Below are 15,323 nucleotides of genomic sequence, written 5' to 3' on the forward strand. Positions count from 1 at the left end.
TAGACTTTTCAATGATGGCCATTCTGACTGGTCTGTGGTGATACCTCATTGTAGTTTTGATTTGTTTAAATGTTTATATTGATTGCTTTTGATATTTGGTACTTATATAATATGCCACCAAAAAAAGAAAAAAAAAAACAGAATAATGGCTAGATGTGTTGTGTAGCTCATGAAACTTTCACAATTAAATCAAATTAATTGTTACAAAGAATTGAATTAAGCAGATGTAAACTATATAAAATGCATAAGGGAATATTTAATAAGTGTTTTATGTTTTATATGATTTATAACATGTTGCATAACAATCATGTATTTCACACTTAAGTTTTTTATATTTACGCTTATAAATGTCCATATAAAAACAGTTTCATTAACTTATTTGAAAATTTGAACTTTAAAGCTATATGACTGCAAGGTAAAAATGAATATTCATTGACTACCTACATCATTCCCTAATAAGGTTAATATATGGAAATTTAATTACTGAACATGTTTATCTCCTTGGCATCTTGATTTTATAGGGGTTAGAAAATCTAAATATTTTGGGGTATGTTAATAAACATGAGAAATTGTACTTTGACAAAGTCACATGCATGGAGGAATCTCAAAATTATCATGCTGAGTGAAATCAAGTATACAAAAAGTACATACTGTGTGATTACATTGATATAAATTTAGAAAATGCAAACAAATCTACAGTGATAGAGAGTAAGTTAGTGGTGGCCTGGGGTTAAGAAGGCAGAGAGTGACAAGAAGAGTGACAGCCAAGGATCACAATGTAACTTTTGGAGGGAATGGCATGGTCATTGTCTTGAGAGTCGTGGTGGTTTCCTGGGTATACAGGTCAAATTTAATATAAAATTAAGATTTAATTACATGCTAGATAAGGACATATGTCACTAAAAATTATGAAATAATCTATTCATAAATTTGCTACAGAATGGTACTGTTGGGCCAAAGTTAATAATTGGTTACTTCTGAATTTTCTCTGTAAAAGAAAGGACTAATGTTGAGATATGCTCATGATACATGTACATGAAACTACTGGGACTAATAAGGGTAAAGAAAAACTGTGTAGGCAAGGAAAGTAAGATGTGTTTTTGATGAGAAGAGTGATAAAAGATGTGTTTCTGTTAAAGGAAACAATGAACAGTTTTGTCCTAAAGTAAAATGATTAATCTAAAATAGAATAATTAATGATTAATGATTAATATTCCAGAATAGAAAAGAGGGAACAAATAAGACAAAAATGGAATGGATATTAAAAGCAAAACAAAACAAAAGTGGTAGAAAGTTTGTGGGAAAATAATCTTTAAAGGGAATCTTATAATATATGGTCAAATCTGGCTAATTTGAATGGATTTACTTATAAGGTTTTGAATAGATTTACTTATAATTAACCTTATAAATAGTGGTACACTGATGAAATATCAGAATTTAGTTGCCTGGCATTCTACAGAAAGAATGTTTTCTTAGATTATAGGTTTGCATTAGTAAGAAATGGTGAAAAAAAAGTTTCTGTTTTACCTAAGTATTCTATCTGGGGAACCAAGATTTTGTGTTTTAAAATCATTCCATCTCCTTCAGGTTGTCTTTATCATTTATTTGACTACTTAAAAATAATTTGTCAATTTAAAAGAGCTACATTTTTTACAACCATGTCATTTGCTGTATTTGCTTTTGAAATATTTTAATTGTCACTTTGGTTAAACACATAGCCAAGTAAGGTTTCACAGTTGCCTGGGGTTGTATTTAGTCAAGCATTCAAATATTTTGATATTGCTGATAACTCCTCAAAACCAATTTTTAAAGGGAGTTTTTTTTATTTCAAACTGATTTGGTATTTCCCAGATACTCCACAGAAAACCCCCAAGGATTTGTCCCACAGCTTTGAAAAGGCAGATGCAAATAATCTGGTTTATTTGGTATATTAAATTACATGGAAAACACTATCACATAATAGTGAAGATAAAGCTTCTTAGGTTATATGAAGTGGATATATGTCACTGATACAGGTACTTCAGGAATGGTATGAGGCTCATAGAAATCTATCAACACTAGTTGTCCAGATATTATTATGTTATAATGTTACTGCCACATAAATAATTTTATTTATACAGTCAGCTCTCAGAAGAACTGTAACCATGACCATTTTAAGTTATTTACCACTCACACACAGTTAATGTGTTACTTTGAGTTTTTTTCCTGGAAGTTTTTACCATTAGCTACAGGCAAGAATGCTCTGTGTTGGCAGAATGTGAACAACTTTGAATCTATGCCACTAGACTAAGTAAGAATACCCAGAAGGAGTGACAACATTGATGAGTTACTAAAGCTGTTAACCACCAATCATGTAGAATAAGAATGAATTCCCTGTGACTGAATAAACTGATGGTGGGGGAATTATGATGTTTTAAACATTTTTTGAAACATCCCTAGGTTCATATGTTGTTTCTGTTTTTAAGTTTTCTTTTCCAGATTGAAGGAAATCCTTTTACCTTAAGCCAGGTGTAGCTTTCCACAATTTGGTAAAACATACCTTTGTGAACAAATATATAACAATTCCTTTTTATCCCTATCTGAAACTCCAGAATTCTAAACTTTCAATGAATATCCTTATATTTAAGGCAATACAGTTATTTGCATAATTTCAATTGTTAGGTGGTTTAGATAGAAATGAGCACTGGGCAGGGGGCTAGGAAGGGGAAAGGAACAATCCAGAATGCAAGGAACCTTAGCTGTCTAATTAACCAGAGAACAAGGTCAACCACAGTGCAGGGAACCTGAGTTATCTATCATTCAAACAATCAATCAATCAATCATGAAACAAGGATAGAAAAACAGGAAAGCTAAGGAACGGTGCCACTTTTCCTCTCTTGGATTAGCCCATTCCCAATTTTGGGGAGTTTCCTATCTTTCACTTTTATTTTTACTTCACTAATAAAAAAGAAAAAAAATCTTGCTTAAATCATGCTTTTTGTCTCGTCAAAAATTCTTTTTTGGGGGAGGTGGTGACTAAGAACTGATGTAATTCTTATTTCGCTATTCCTGGTATCATAAATTTTGGTGCCATGACTCAGAAGGTGTGCTTAAACCTAATGTTTCTTCATTCATTTTCCCCTGCCTCCCTAAGGCCAGTGGAGCACAGTCTCCTAGGGTTGGCTGTGGAGGGTAGATCTAGGATACAGGGTGTGGAGCTCCAAGAACTGCTGGGCCAGTCAGGCAGCAAGTAGCCCATCTGGGTCCCTGCACTGGGCCAGTTACAGTGCAAGGGTACTAAGGCCATGGACTGCCTTCCCCTATGCCCAGCCACATGCATGCCTGCCCCAGTGCATTCTGCCACCACCAGCCCTGCCAGCCATGGAGCTCCAAGTAGAGATAAACAGGCTTGCTCTAGAACCACAGTAAACTAATCACTTCTGGCTTTTACACTGGACTGGCCTATAGAGAAGACCACTCACCACCTTAAAACAATGCTCAAAGGAGAAGCTACCAAATCAGGAAGAGTAAAAGATAACATTTGAATTAGACAGCTGCCCCAAGACAATGAATGAGGCCTGTATACCAATTATTTTATTACTCACACCTTAATATACTGGTCCCTAGCCTTTGCTGGGGATCCTTACTTCTGCTTTCTGAGCTCTACTATCGAATTGTCTAAAAAACACCCTCCTTCAATCTCTAACTCTCTTTTTCCCACTGATCACTGCAAGGTCCTATGGTTCAGATAAGGATGCCTCCCTCTTGGGTATTATTAACTTACTCTGTGACCTAAAAGAAAACTCTCAGTTCCCTAATGCATCTGGGGCCACGTCCATGTTGGCACTATTTTAACTTATGGTGCCCTGGTATCTCTTATAATCATACCCTGTTTGCCTTATTCACTGGCCAACTAGCATTTGGCCACCTACATGGCTTAAGTAACATTGTCCCTGGTGGCCTTTTCTAGAAAACACCACCATGACAGTAACCATGGGCTACAATGTCTCTGATTCCTTTCTGGCTTCATATCCTTCCAGGGACACTTGCTTAGGCAAGAAAACATCTCTGCCTTAGAAAGCTGAGCTTCTGGAGTTCTAGCTCAAGTTGTCCTCTCCTGCTGCCTTCCACATTCAGGAGCTTCCATAGGGACCCTCCAACCCTAACTCACTCCATGTTTTTGCTCACCCTGTCTCTGGTTATCCCAGTTGAGCAGCGATCCTGCTCCTGAATCATTGATGACCTGCGGGTTAAAATAATTTCCTTGGACTGCGGAGACTCCCGGCTTATGGTAAGACTGGACACTTTTCCCATCCAGTGAGGAGGCCGGGATGCTGAGTCCTCCTTCTGTGGACCAATAATCCTGGGAGGCTCTCTTTAGTCCATGGCTTCAGGGTACTCTTGATTACAGGCAGAAAACTGAGACATCAAACTATAGCCTGTGGCCTTCACCTTGGGAACCTGATCTCTGAAGACCCCCTTTTCCTCAGTATCCTGCCCTTCAGATGGGAAGGTAACAGTTGATCCATGCTGGGACACCCCTGGGCTACATCTTAGCCAAAAGCATGACTCATAAAAAGGTGCATAAATTCAATCACCTTTCTCCAGCTTAATCTTTTCAACAATATACAAGGCAAATGATCTAAAATACCATAAATCCAGAACTTTTATTTGCTGAGGGATAGCATTGATCTCTTAAAGGAATGAAAAAAATAAACACCTTTTCCGTGGTTACTCTCAGCAATCTGCTGTCCCCAAAACCTCCTTGAGGGGGCTTCATTAAATGTACATCCTCCCCTGCTCTCCCTACCATATACCCTTCATTTAGGGGATAAATATCTCACCAAATCTGCCCGTCATATTAGACAAAATCTCCAAAAGGAAATCCTGGAACCCGGAATGATACTTGATGAATGCTAATCAATGCTGCCACAGGATTCTTGTTTTTGTTTTTGTTTTTTTAGATCCGGTACAAGGGTCCAAGGCTCAGGAGAAGGAAGGAAGGAAAGATGCCAGACATGCTTAAATGATTACAGCCCTTCAAGGTCAGCCACCATTACTAAATCATCTGCCCCAGCAGCCCGAGACAAGCCTGATGATCAATATATCTGTCACTGACCTGGTCAATGGGCCAAGAAATAACTCCATAAGGACAAACCTACAAGATCTGCCTACTTTTGGTATAACAAGCAAGGTCATTGGGTGGCCCTCCATCCCTCGAGTCAAACAGCCCATGGGGGAGAACCAGCCTGTGACCTGCAGATGGTTGTCCAGGACTAAAGAGGCCCGATCCAGTCAGCCCCAATGCAAGAGTTCTTCAAGTTCTTCATCACAGGGCTAGAACCATGGGGAAAAGTGGATGGATGTGGCAGTATCATTTTGGATACTGGGGCCAACTACTTAGTCCTGACTTCCTTCTCCAGACCCTTCTCTTCTAAATCCTACAACTCACATATCCTTCTGATCATTAAAAAGAATGGGGCCTATAGACTAGCCCAACATTTAAAAATTATAAAGGAGGCTGTGGTGACTCTTCATCCAGTGGTTCCAACCCCCTATGTATTACTGAAAACATACCTCCAGGAGCCCAGTGGTACACTGCCTTAGATCAAAAGATGCTTTCTTCTATATACCCCTTAGTCCCCAATCCCAATAATTATTTGTCTTTCAGTGGGACTCACCTAATTGGTATCAACACCAGCTAACATGGACAGTACTACCACAGGAGTTTAGAGACAGTCCTCCCCTCATTGGCAAACTTTGGCCCAAGATTTACAGGACTCACAGCCTGAAAAAGGAACTAATCTCCAACATGTAGATGACTTACTTATCTGCTCCCTTACTTGAGAACAGACCACCCAGAATGCAATCTAAACTCCTGACTTCTTTGGTGAGCCAGGATATAAAGTTTCCAGATCCAAGGTAAAAATTGTCAAACAATAGGTAACTTATACAGCAGTTGTTCAGAGTCCTGCAAACCATAGCCTTTCCCCTGAGTGAATTTAGGGAATCTTACAATTCCCTAATCCCACTAATTGAAAACAGCTCAGGATATTTCTTGGACTAACAGGTTACTGTAGGCTTTGGTCTATAGACCAAACTCTGTATGAGAGTTTAAAGGGTAAGGATGACTCAGTACCTCTACAGTGGAGTCTTTCCCAACAGGAAGCAATGGAAAAAGTGAAAAAAAAATCCCCTAGAAAGATCCCCAGCCATGGGACTTCCAGATCCCACAAGGCCCTTCCAGTTATACATTCATGACAGAGGAGGAATAGCCTTGGGGATCCTCATCCAATGGCTGGGCCCTACCCAACAGTCCATTGATAGCATCTCCAAGCACCTAGATCCCACTGCTCAAGGCTGATCATCCTACCTAAGAGAGTTGGGAGCACTCTCCACTCTCCTGGTGGAAGTTTTTAATCTAAATCTGGGGGCCCCTATACAAGCATATGCTTCATATCAATTTTTTGATCTTTTAAAAGGCAAGGGACATTTCTGGCTCTCAAACTCTCAAAAACCCAGATGTCACTGTCTCTGTTTGTGGGACACTCAATCCCACTACACTATTAACATCACCAGATGACTCTCTTCCCTTTCACCTATGCCATGAGACTTTATCCATTTCTCTTGGTGCTAGAAGAGATCTCACTGACCAACCCCTGGAAAACCTTGTTGAGATTTGCTTCATGGATGGGAGCCACATATTCTTATAAGCCTGTTAGCAATCTGCAACTGCTTTTCAAGCAACACCACAAGTCAAACTTTAAATGGCTATACAACAAAATAATCAACCAATCAGCCAAGACAGCTTTTATACAAGCCCCTAATGGACACCGACAATTCACTCACCACCTGTCCAGTGACAGACAGCTATTTGGGATACAAATGAGGTCCACTGATGCCCCAAATTGGCAGGAAGTAGCTGCAGCAGTCATCACCCTCTACGTCCCAAAGAGTAGGAGTCATATGATTACAGGTGGGGAATGTTAGGCAGTTTAGATAGAAATGAACACTGAGCAGAGGTAGAGGAATGGGAAAGGAACAATCCAGCACACAAGGAACCTGTGCTGTCTAATTAACCAGAGCACAGGGACCCTGAGCTCTCAATGACCCAGAGGTCAGGGAACTGGAGTTGTTAGTTAATCAATCAATCAATCAATCAATCAATCATGAAACCAGGATGTAAAAACAGGAAAGATAAAGAAAAGGTACCATTTTTCCTCTCTTGGATTGGCTGCTCCCAATTTGTGGGTGTGTACTACTTTTCACTTTTTTTAAATCACTAATAAAAAATCTTACTTATATCACACTTTTTGTCTCTTCAAAAATTCCTTTTTTTAAGTGACTAAGAACCGAAGTAATTCTTATTTTCTGTTTCCTGGTAATTAAATAATATTTCTTCTCCTTGCAACAGGACAGAATTGGAAACATTTATTATAACACCAATTCTTTGACTAGAATATCATATTTGAAATTGATATGCATCAAACCAGATGTGACCTAAGAACTTTAAGGAACTAAGGTTGACTTTAAAGATCCAATTCTTACAAAGTCCCTCTTGGAAAATCTATCCTGAACTACGTTAATGGGGTTTCACAACTTGAAAGTCAGTAAGGAAAGTCACTTTCCATCAGGACCAGGAACCTCAGAATATTTCTGAATGTAGACAAGTTCAGGATTTCCAGTCAAGATGGCCAGGTGGTAGGAACATAAGCTTACCTCTCCTTGTGACTACAATCAAAAAGAGCCTGGAACCTAGCAAATGAAATCTTATGCAATTGGAAACACAAAGAGGGAACCACCTTAGGATGGTAGGAGGGTTGTTCTGGTGATATAATTGGGCCCCCAACCTGCCAGGTGGGTGATCCAGAAGCTGAAAAATAATTAAACTACAGAGGCCCTCTCACAGGTGTGAGAGCTCTAAGTTCCACATCAGGCTCCCTAACTCCAGTACCAGCACTGGGAAGAAGAGTCCCCAGGACAACTAGTTTTGAAGGCCAGAGGAGCTTGGCTCTGGGAGCCCCATGGGACTGGAGGAAATGGAGACTCCATTTGCTTGGAAAGTGTACACAGAAATTCATGTGCACAAGGTCCAAGGGCAGAGGCAGTGATTTCATAGGAACATGGGCCAGACATGCCTGCTAGATATGGAGGATATCCTGAGGATGTGGGGGAATGCCTGCTGTTCATCCAGGGGACATAAAAGCTAATGATAGACATTCTGAGAGTGTTAATCTACATGAGCTTTCCTGGAGTCTGTCATCTTGATTGGATTATTACCACCAAGACCCAGCCAGACACAACAGCCTGTAGGGAAGCCTCAGGCTGATTAACATACAGGGTGGGAACACAGCCACACCCATCAGCAGACTTCCTAAGCCACAAAGGCCTCTAGACACAACTCTACCCATCTGAGGTGGAGGACAAAGATTCACACAACAATAAGCAGGCATGGGCTCCTCCTCCAGGAAAACTGCATAAGCCTATAGTCCAGCCTCATCCACCAGGGGCAGATACTAGAAATAAGAAAACAAGAACCCCAAAGCCTGTGGAAGGAATCCACAAACACATAGAAAGATAGACAATATGAGGCAGCAAAATAATATCTTTCAGGCACAAGATAAAATCCCAGAAGAAGAAATAAGTGATGAGGAGATAGGAAATTTATCTGAGAGTTAAAAATAATGATGTTGAAGATGTTCAGAGAACTCAAGAATAGATGCACAGGGCCAAGATTTAAGCAGAGGTGGAAAATATAAAGAATACCTAAAGAGAGCTGAAGAATAAAATCACTGAAATAAATAACACACTAGAAGGAACCAAGAATAGACTAAATGAGGTAGAAGATGGACCAATGAGCTAGAAGACAGATTAATGGAATGAACTTAAATATAAAAAAGAAATAAACTCACAGAAATAGAATACAAACTTGTAGTTGCCAGGGTAGAGGAGGGAGGGAAGGGGTAGACTGGGAGTTTGAGATTTGTAGATCATAACAGGTATATAAGTGCTCTAAAGAAAAAAAGTCTATTTTAAAAAAGAATATTTGGGGAATGTACACAAAAGAGGAATTCACTTCAATCGGTATGATATTGTAGAGAAAACCTAGTGTAGACACTTGGCTTGACTTCATAGCCTCCAGAGGCTTTTAAAAGTGTAACATCAGGTTCCTTAAGAAAAGTTACAGCAAAGCAAAATCAAGAGACCAGATGGTCAATCATTATTCTTGTGTACTTACATAAACAATCGGACTAAGTTTAATGAGGCTGGATTTATTTTACAAACAAATTTGTCTATGATTCTCTCTGATAGAAGAGATGGTGACAATAGAGGTAAAATTTTGTTTCAAAGAGAAACCATGATGTATAATTCTGGGTCCTATCATGCACATCTTGGCAGTCCTTGACAAATGCTGGATTATTTTAGTTTCCTCCAAAATATAACTAAAATTCTCCAAATTAGCACTTCCAATTTTTCTCCCTTATGACTTGGAATCATTGTGAAGGAAAACTGCCCTTTTCCCAAAACCTGACAAATTGAAGCTAGAAAATGTATCAGAAACTTCAAGGAATTCACAACAGGCAACTATTGTGTCTGCTGCTGTGTGGGTCACTCAGCAAGTTCACCTGAATTCCTGATGCCATCACCATGGACAGTCAAACTGAAAACTGGGACACCCATTGGATTTCCTCTGCTACCCTCTGTCCACTATCTAAAGGCGATTTGAGCCCAGCATATTCTTGATTGGCTGCCTTCTGGATTCCTTTTTTTTTTTCCACTATTACTCTTTTTTTCCTCTGATTTTCATAGAAATGACTCTTCATTAAATGCTGGATGGCTAGTGCCCTCCAGCAAATGCACTCTACTAACAAGTCTTAACAGATGATTCAGCTGGTCATTAAAGAACAAAGTGTGTCTGAACAAGAACTGAGTTTAGATTATTCAAAGGAAAGAAGAACATTTGTCTGTTTTTTCCTTCAACAAGAAAGGGTCTGATAAATATATCTGGTGGAAATTCTAACTGGAAAAGACACATGCACCCCAATGTTCAGAAAAGCACTATTTACAATAGCCAAGACATGGAAGCAACCTAAATGTCCATCAACAGATGACTGGATAAATAAATAGTGGTATAGATATATCTCAACCATAAAAAAGAATGAAATAATGCCATTTGCAGTAACATGGATGGACCTAGAGAACGTCATTCTAAGTGAAGTAAGCCAGAAAGAGAAAAAAAGTGCCATGTGATATCACATATATGTGGAATCCAAAAAGAAAATAAAGGACACAAATGAGCTTATTTACAAAACAGAGACCGACTCACAGACATAGAAAACAAGCTTATGGTTACCAGGGGGAAAGGAGATGGGGAGGGATAAATTGGGAGTTCGGGATTTGTAGATACTAACTACTATATATAGAATAGATAAAAATGTGTATTTCTACTATATAGCACAGGGAACTATATGCAATGACTTTTAATAAACTATAATGAAGAAGAATACATATACATATATATGTATATACCTGAATCACTATGCTGTATACCATAAATTAACAACATTGTAAATTGACTATACTGCAGTTAAAAAAAAGACTAAAGGCAGGTTCTCTTACAACAACTGTCTTAAAAGTCGTGCTGTAAGAAACAACATTCTCTCTTCTTCCTCTCTGCCATGTGCTCGGCAACCACAAAACAGCAACTTTGCATGAGTGCATCTCCATCCACATTGGCCAGGCTGATATCCATATCAGCAATGCTTACTGGGAGCTCTACTGCTTGGAACACGGCGTTCAGCTCAATGGCAAGATGCCAAGTGACAAGAAAGTTGTGGGAGGATATGACTCCTTCAATAACTTCTTCAGTGAAACATGAGCTGGAAAGCATGTGCCCAGGGCAGTGTTAGCAGATCTGGAATCCACAGTCATTGATGAAGTTTGCATTGGGACCTGCCACCAGCTCTTCCACCCTGAGCAGCTCATCATGGGCAGAGAAAATGCTGCTAATAATTATTCCCATGGTAACTACACCATTGGCAATTAGATCACTGACCTTGTCTTGGATCAAATTCGAATACGGGCTGACCAATGCACAGGTCTTCAGGGCTTCTTGGTTTTCCACAGCATTGGTGGGGGAACTGGTTCTGGGTTCACCTCCCTGCTGATGGAACATCTCTCTGTCATTTATGGCAAGAAGTCCAAGCTGGAGTTCTCCATGTACCCAGCCCCCCCAAGTTTCCACAGCTGTAGCTGAGAACTACAACTCAATTCTCAAAACCCACACCACCCTGGAGCACTCTGATTGTGCCTTCATAATAGACAATGAGGCTATCTATGACATCTGCCTTAGAAACCCCAATATCGAGCACCCAACCTACACTAACCTGCATAGGTTGATAGGTCAAGGTGTATCCTCCATCACTGCTTCCATGAGAGTTGATGGAGCCCTGAATGTTGATCTGACAGAATTCCATAACAACCTGAGTCCTTATCCTCACATCCCCTTCCCTCTGGCCACATGCCCCGTCATCTCTGCTGAGAAAGCCTACAATAAACAAATTTCTGTATCAGAGATCACCAATGCTTACTTTGAGCCAGCCATCCAGATTGTGAAATGTGACCCTTGCCATGGTAAATAAGTGGCTTGTTGCCTGTTGTACTGTGGCAACGTGGTTCCCAAAGATGTCAATTCTGCCATTGCCACCATCAAGACCAAGCGTATCATCCAGCTTGTGGACTGGTTCCCCACTGGCTTCAAAGTTGGCATTAATTACCAGACTCTCTCCATGGTAACTGGTGGAGACCTGGCCAAAGCACATTGAGCTGTGTTCATGCTGAGCAACATCACAACCATTGCTGAGGCCTGGGCTTGCCTGGACCACAAGTCTGGCCTGATGTAAGCCAAGTGTGCCTTTGTTCACTGGTATGTGTGTGAGGGCATGGAGGAAGGAGAGTTTTCTGAGGCCCATGAGGACATGGCTGCTCTTGAGAAGGATTATGAGGAGACTGGTGTAGATTCTGTTGAAGGAGAAGGAGAGGAAGAAGGGGAGGAATACTAAAGTTACAATGTCACAAAGGTGCTGCCTTTACAGGGAAGCTTATTTGGTTTAAACATTAAACATTTGTGGTCTGGTCAGTTAATTTGTATGTAGTAGTGTATATTCTTGTATACAATTACTGACTTATGCTTTAAAACACAATGTTTTGTTACAGACCCAAGATGTCAACTTCTCTGATGAATTTGAATAAAGTATTCCCTTTCTTAAAAAAAAAAAAAAAAGATTACAAAGAAGGGATCTGACAAGGATTAATTGGTTGGCCAAATTTTATTCAGACTGTTGAAACTTTTCCTAGGCACATATGGGTACCTCCCTGTAAAATCCTCAGCAAGAATTCTGCTGAGTGAGTTTTGCATGAGTTCTTCAACCTCCAGGTCTGGTCATCCTCGAAATCTAATTTTGTTTCACATATTCCAACCCCCCAGCAGGTAATGTTTGATAAGTCTGCTTCATTTTCAGCAAAAATCCCATATGTCTTTTTACCAAGAAATTTCCAATTCCTTGGTGTTTCCGATTAGTAATATACCATCAAGTGACCACCACTGAGCTCCTCTGATATAAATTCCCTCTTCCCAATTAAAATGGTCATGGTAACAGTTCTTTTGAGAGCTCACTGTATAAAGAAAATTATTTATGTGGCAGCAACATTATAACATAATAATATCTGGACAGCTAGTGCTGACAGATTTCTATGCACCTCATACCATTCCTGGAGTACCTGTATCAGTGACATATATCCACCTCATATAACCTAAAAATCTCTATCAGCACTATTATTTGACAGTGTTTTCCATGTAATTTAACGTACCAAATAAATCAGAATATTTCTGCATCTCCCTATCCGAAGGAGAGGGACAAATCCTTGGAGAATTTCCAGGGAGTCTCTGGGAAACCCCAAGTCAGTTTGAAGTAAAAAAAAAAAAAAAAAAAAGACTCCACTTAAGAATTGATTTTTAGGAGTTATCAGCAATGTCAAAATATTTGAACTCTTGACTAAATATGACCCCAGGCAACTGTGAAACCATACTTGGCTATGTATTTAACCAAAGTGACAATTGAAATATTTCAAAAGCAAATACAGAATATGATATGGTTGTAAAAATTGTTGCTTTTTTAATTTGAGAAACTCCATTATTTTAGTAGTCAAATAAATGATTAAGACAATATGAAGGAAGGGGAATGATTTTAAAACACAAAATCTTGGTTCCACAAGCAGAATACTTAGGTAAAAAAATATATTTTTTGCCATTTCTTATTAATGTAAACCTGTAATCTAAGAAAATATTGTTTCTGTAGAATTGCAGATGACTACATTCTGATTTTGCATCAGTTTACTGTAATTTATAAGGCTAATTATAAAACCTTGTAAATAAACCCATTCAAATTAGCCAGATTTGACCATATATTATAAAATTCCTTTTCAACATTCTTTTCCCCACAAAATTCTACAACTTTTGTTTTTAATATCCATTCCATTTTTGTCTTACATGTACCCTCTCTTTGATTCTGGAATAATAATAATTAATTATTCTATTTTAGATTAATCATGTAGTTTAGGACAAAATTTTTCATTGTTTCCGTTATCAGAAACACATCCTACATCACTCTTCTCATCAAAAACACATCTTACTTTCCTTGCCTACAGAATTTTTCTTTATCCTTATTAGTCTCAGTAATTTCACGTACATGCATCATGAGAATATCTCAACCTTAGTCCTTTGTTTCACAGAGAAAATTCAGAAATAAACAATTATTAAATTTGGTCCAATAGTATTCCGTAGCAAATTTATGAACAGATCATTTCACAATTTTCTAGTGGCATATGTCCTTTTTATATGTAATTAATTCTTAATTTTATATTAATTTAGACTTGTATACCCAGGAAACCATCACCACTTTCAAGACAATGACCATGCCATTCCCTCAGAAAGATTCATTGTGACCCTTGGCTGTCCCTCCCCTTTGTCCGTCTCTGCCTCTTTATCCCCAGGCCACCACTGATCTACTCTCCATCACTATAGATTAGTTTGAATTTTCTGAATTTATATCAATGGAATCACACAGTATGTACTTTCTGTATGCTTGATTTCACTTAGAATGATCATTTTGAGATTCCTCCATGCATGTGACTTTGTCAAAGTACAATTTCTCATGTTTATTAACAGATCCTAAAATATTTAGGTTTTCTAATCCTTGTAAAAGCAAGATGCCAAGGAGATAAACATATCCAGTAATTAAACTTCCATATTTTCACCTTATTTGGGAATGATGTAGGTAGCCAATGAATACCCATTTTTTATCTTACAGTCATATACCTTAAAATTTAAAGTTATGAAATAAGCTCATGAAATTGTTTTCATGAGAACATTTGTAAGCTTAATTATTATAAAACATAAGCATGAAAAATATGATTGTTATGTAACATATTATAAATCATATAAAACATAAAACACATTAAAATATTACCTTATACACTTTATATGATTTACATCTGCTTAATTCAGTTCTATATAACAATTAATTTTATTTAATTGTGAAAGTTTCATGAGCTAAACAGCACATCTAGCCATTATCCTAAATTTTTTTGGTGGAATATTACATAAGTATCAAATATCAGAAACAATCAATATAAATATTTAAACACAGCCTCCTTTTTTCTTTCTTTCTTTCTTTTTTGTAGTTTTTTTTAACATTTTTTATAGATTTATAATCATTTTACAATGTTGTGTCAAATTCCAGTGTTCAGCACAATTTTTCAGTCATTCATGGACATATACACACTCATTGTCACATTTTATTCTCTGTGAGTTATCATAACATTTTGTGTATATTTCCCTGTGCTATACAGTATAATCTTGTTTATCTATTCTACAATTTTGAAATCCCAGTCTATCCCTTCTCACCCTCCACCCCCCTGGTAACCACAAGTCTGTATTCTCTGTCTGTGAGTCTATTTCTGTCCTGTATTTACACTTTGTTTTTGTTTGTTTGTTTGTTTTTGTTTTTTTAGATTCCACACATGAGCGATCTCATATGGTACTTTTCTTTCTCTTTCTGGCTTACTTCACTTAGAATGACATTCTCCAGGAGCATCCCTGTTGCTGAAAATGGCATTATGTTGTCGGTTTTTATGGCTGAGTAGTATTCCATTGTATAAATATACCACTGCTTCTTTATCCAGTCACCTGTTGATGGACATTTAGGCTGTTTCCATGTTTTGGCTATTGTAAATAGTGCTGCTATGAACATTGGGGTGCAGGTGTCATCCTGAAGTAGATTTCC

At 38.3% G+C, this 15,323-nt stretch overlaps 1 pseudogene; it reads left to right on the plus strand.

Moving 5' to 3' along the window:
• Positions 1 to 10,777: 10,777 nt before the first annotated feature.
• Positions 10,778 to 12,041, plus strand: LOC105081144 (tubulin alpha-1A chain-like; annotated as a pseudogene).
• Positions 12,042 to 15,323: the final 3,282 nt, after the last annotated feature.

This window comes from Camelus bactrianus, chromosome 27 (assembly GCF_048773025.1).
Source record: "Camelus bactrianus isolate YW-2024 breed Bactrian camel chromosome 27, ASM4877302v1, whole genome shotgun sequence".
Lineage (NCBI taxonomy): Eukaryota > Metazoa > Chordata > Mammalia > Artiodactyla > Camelidae > Camelus > Camelus bactrianus.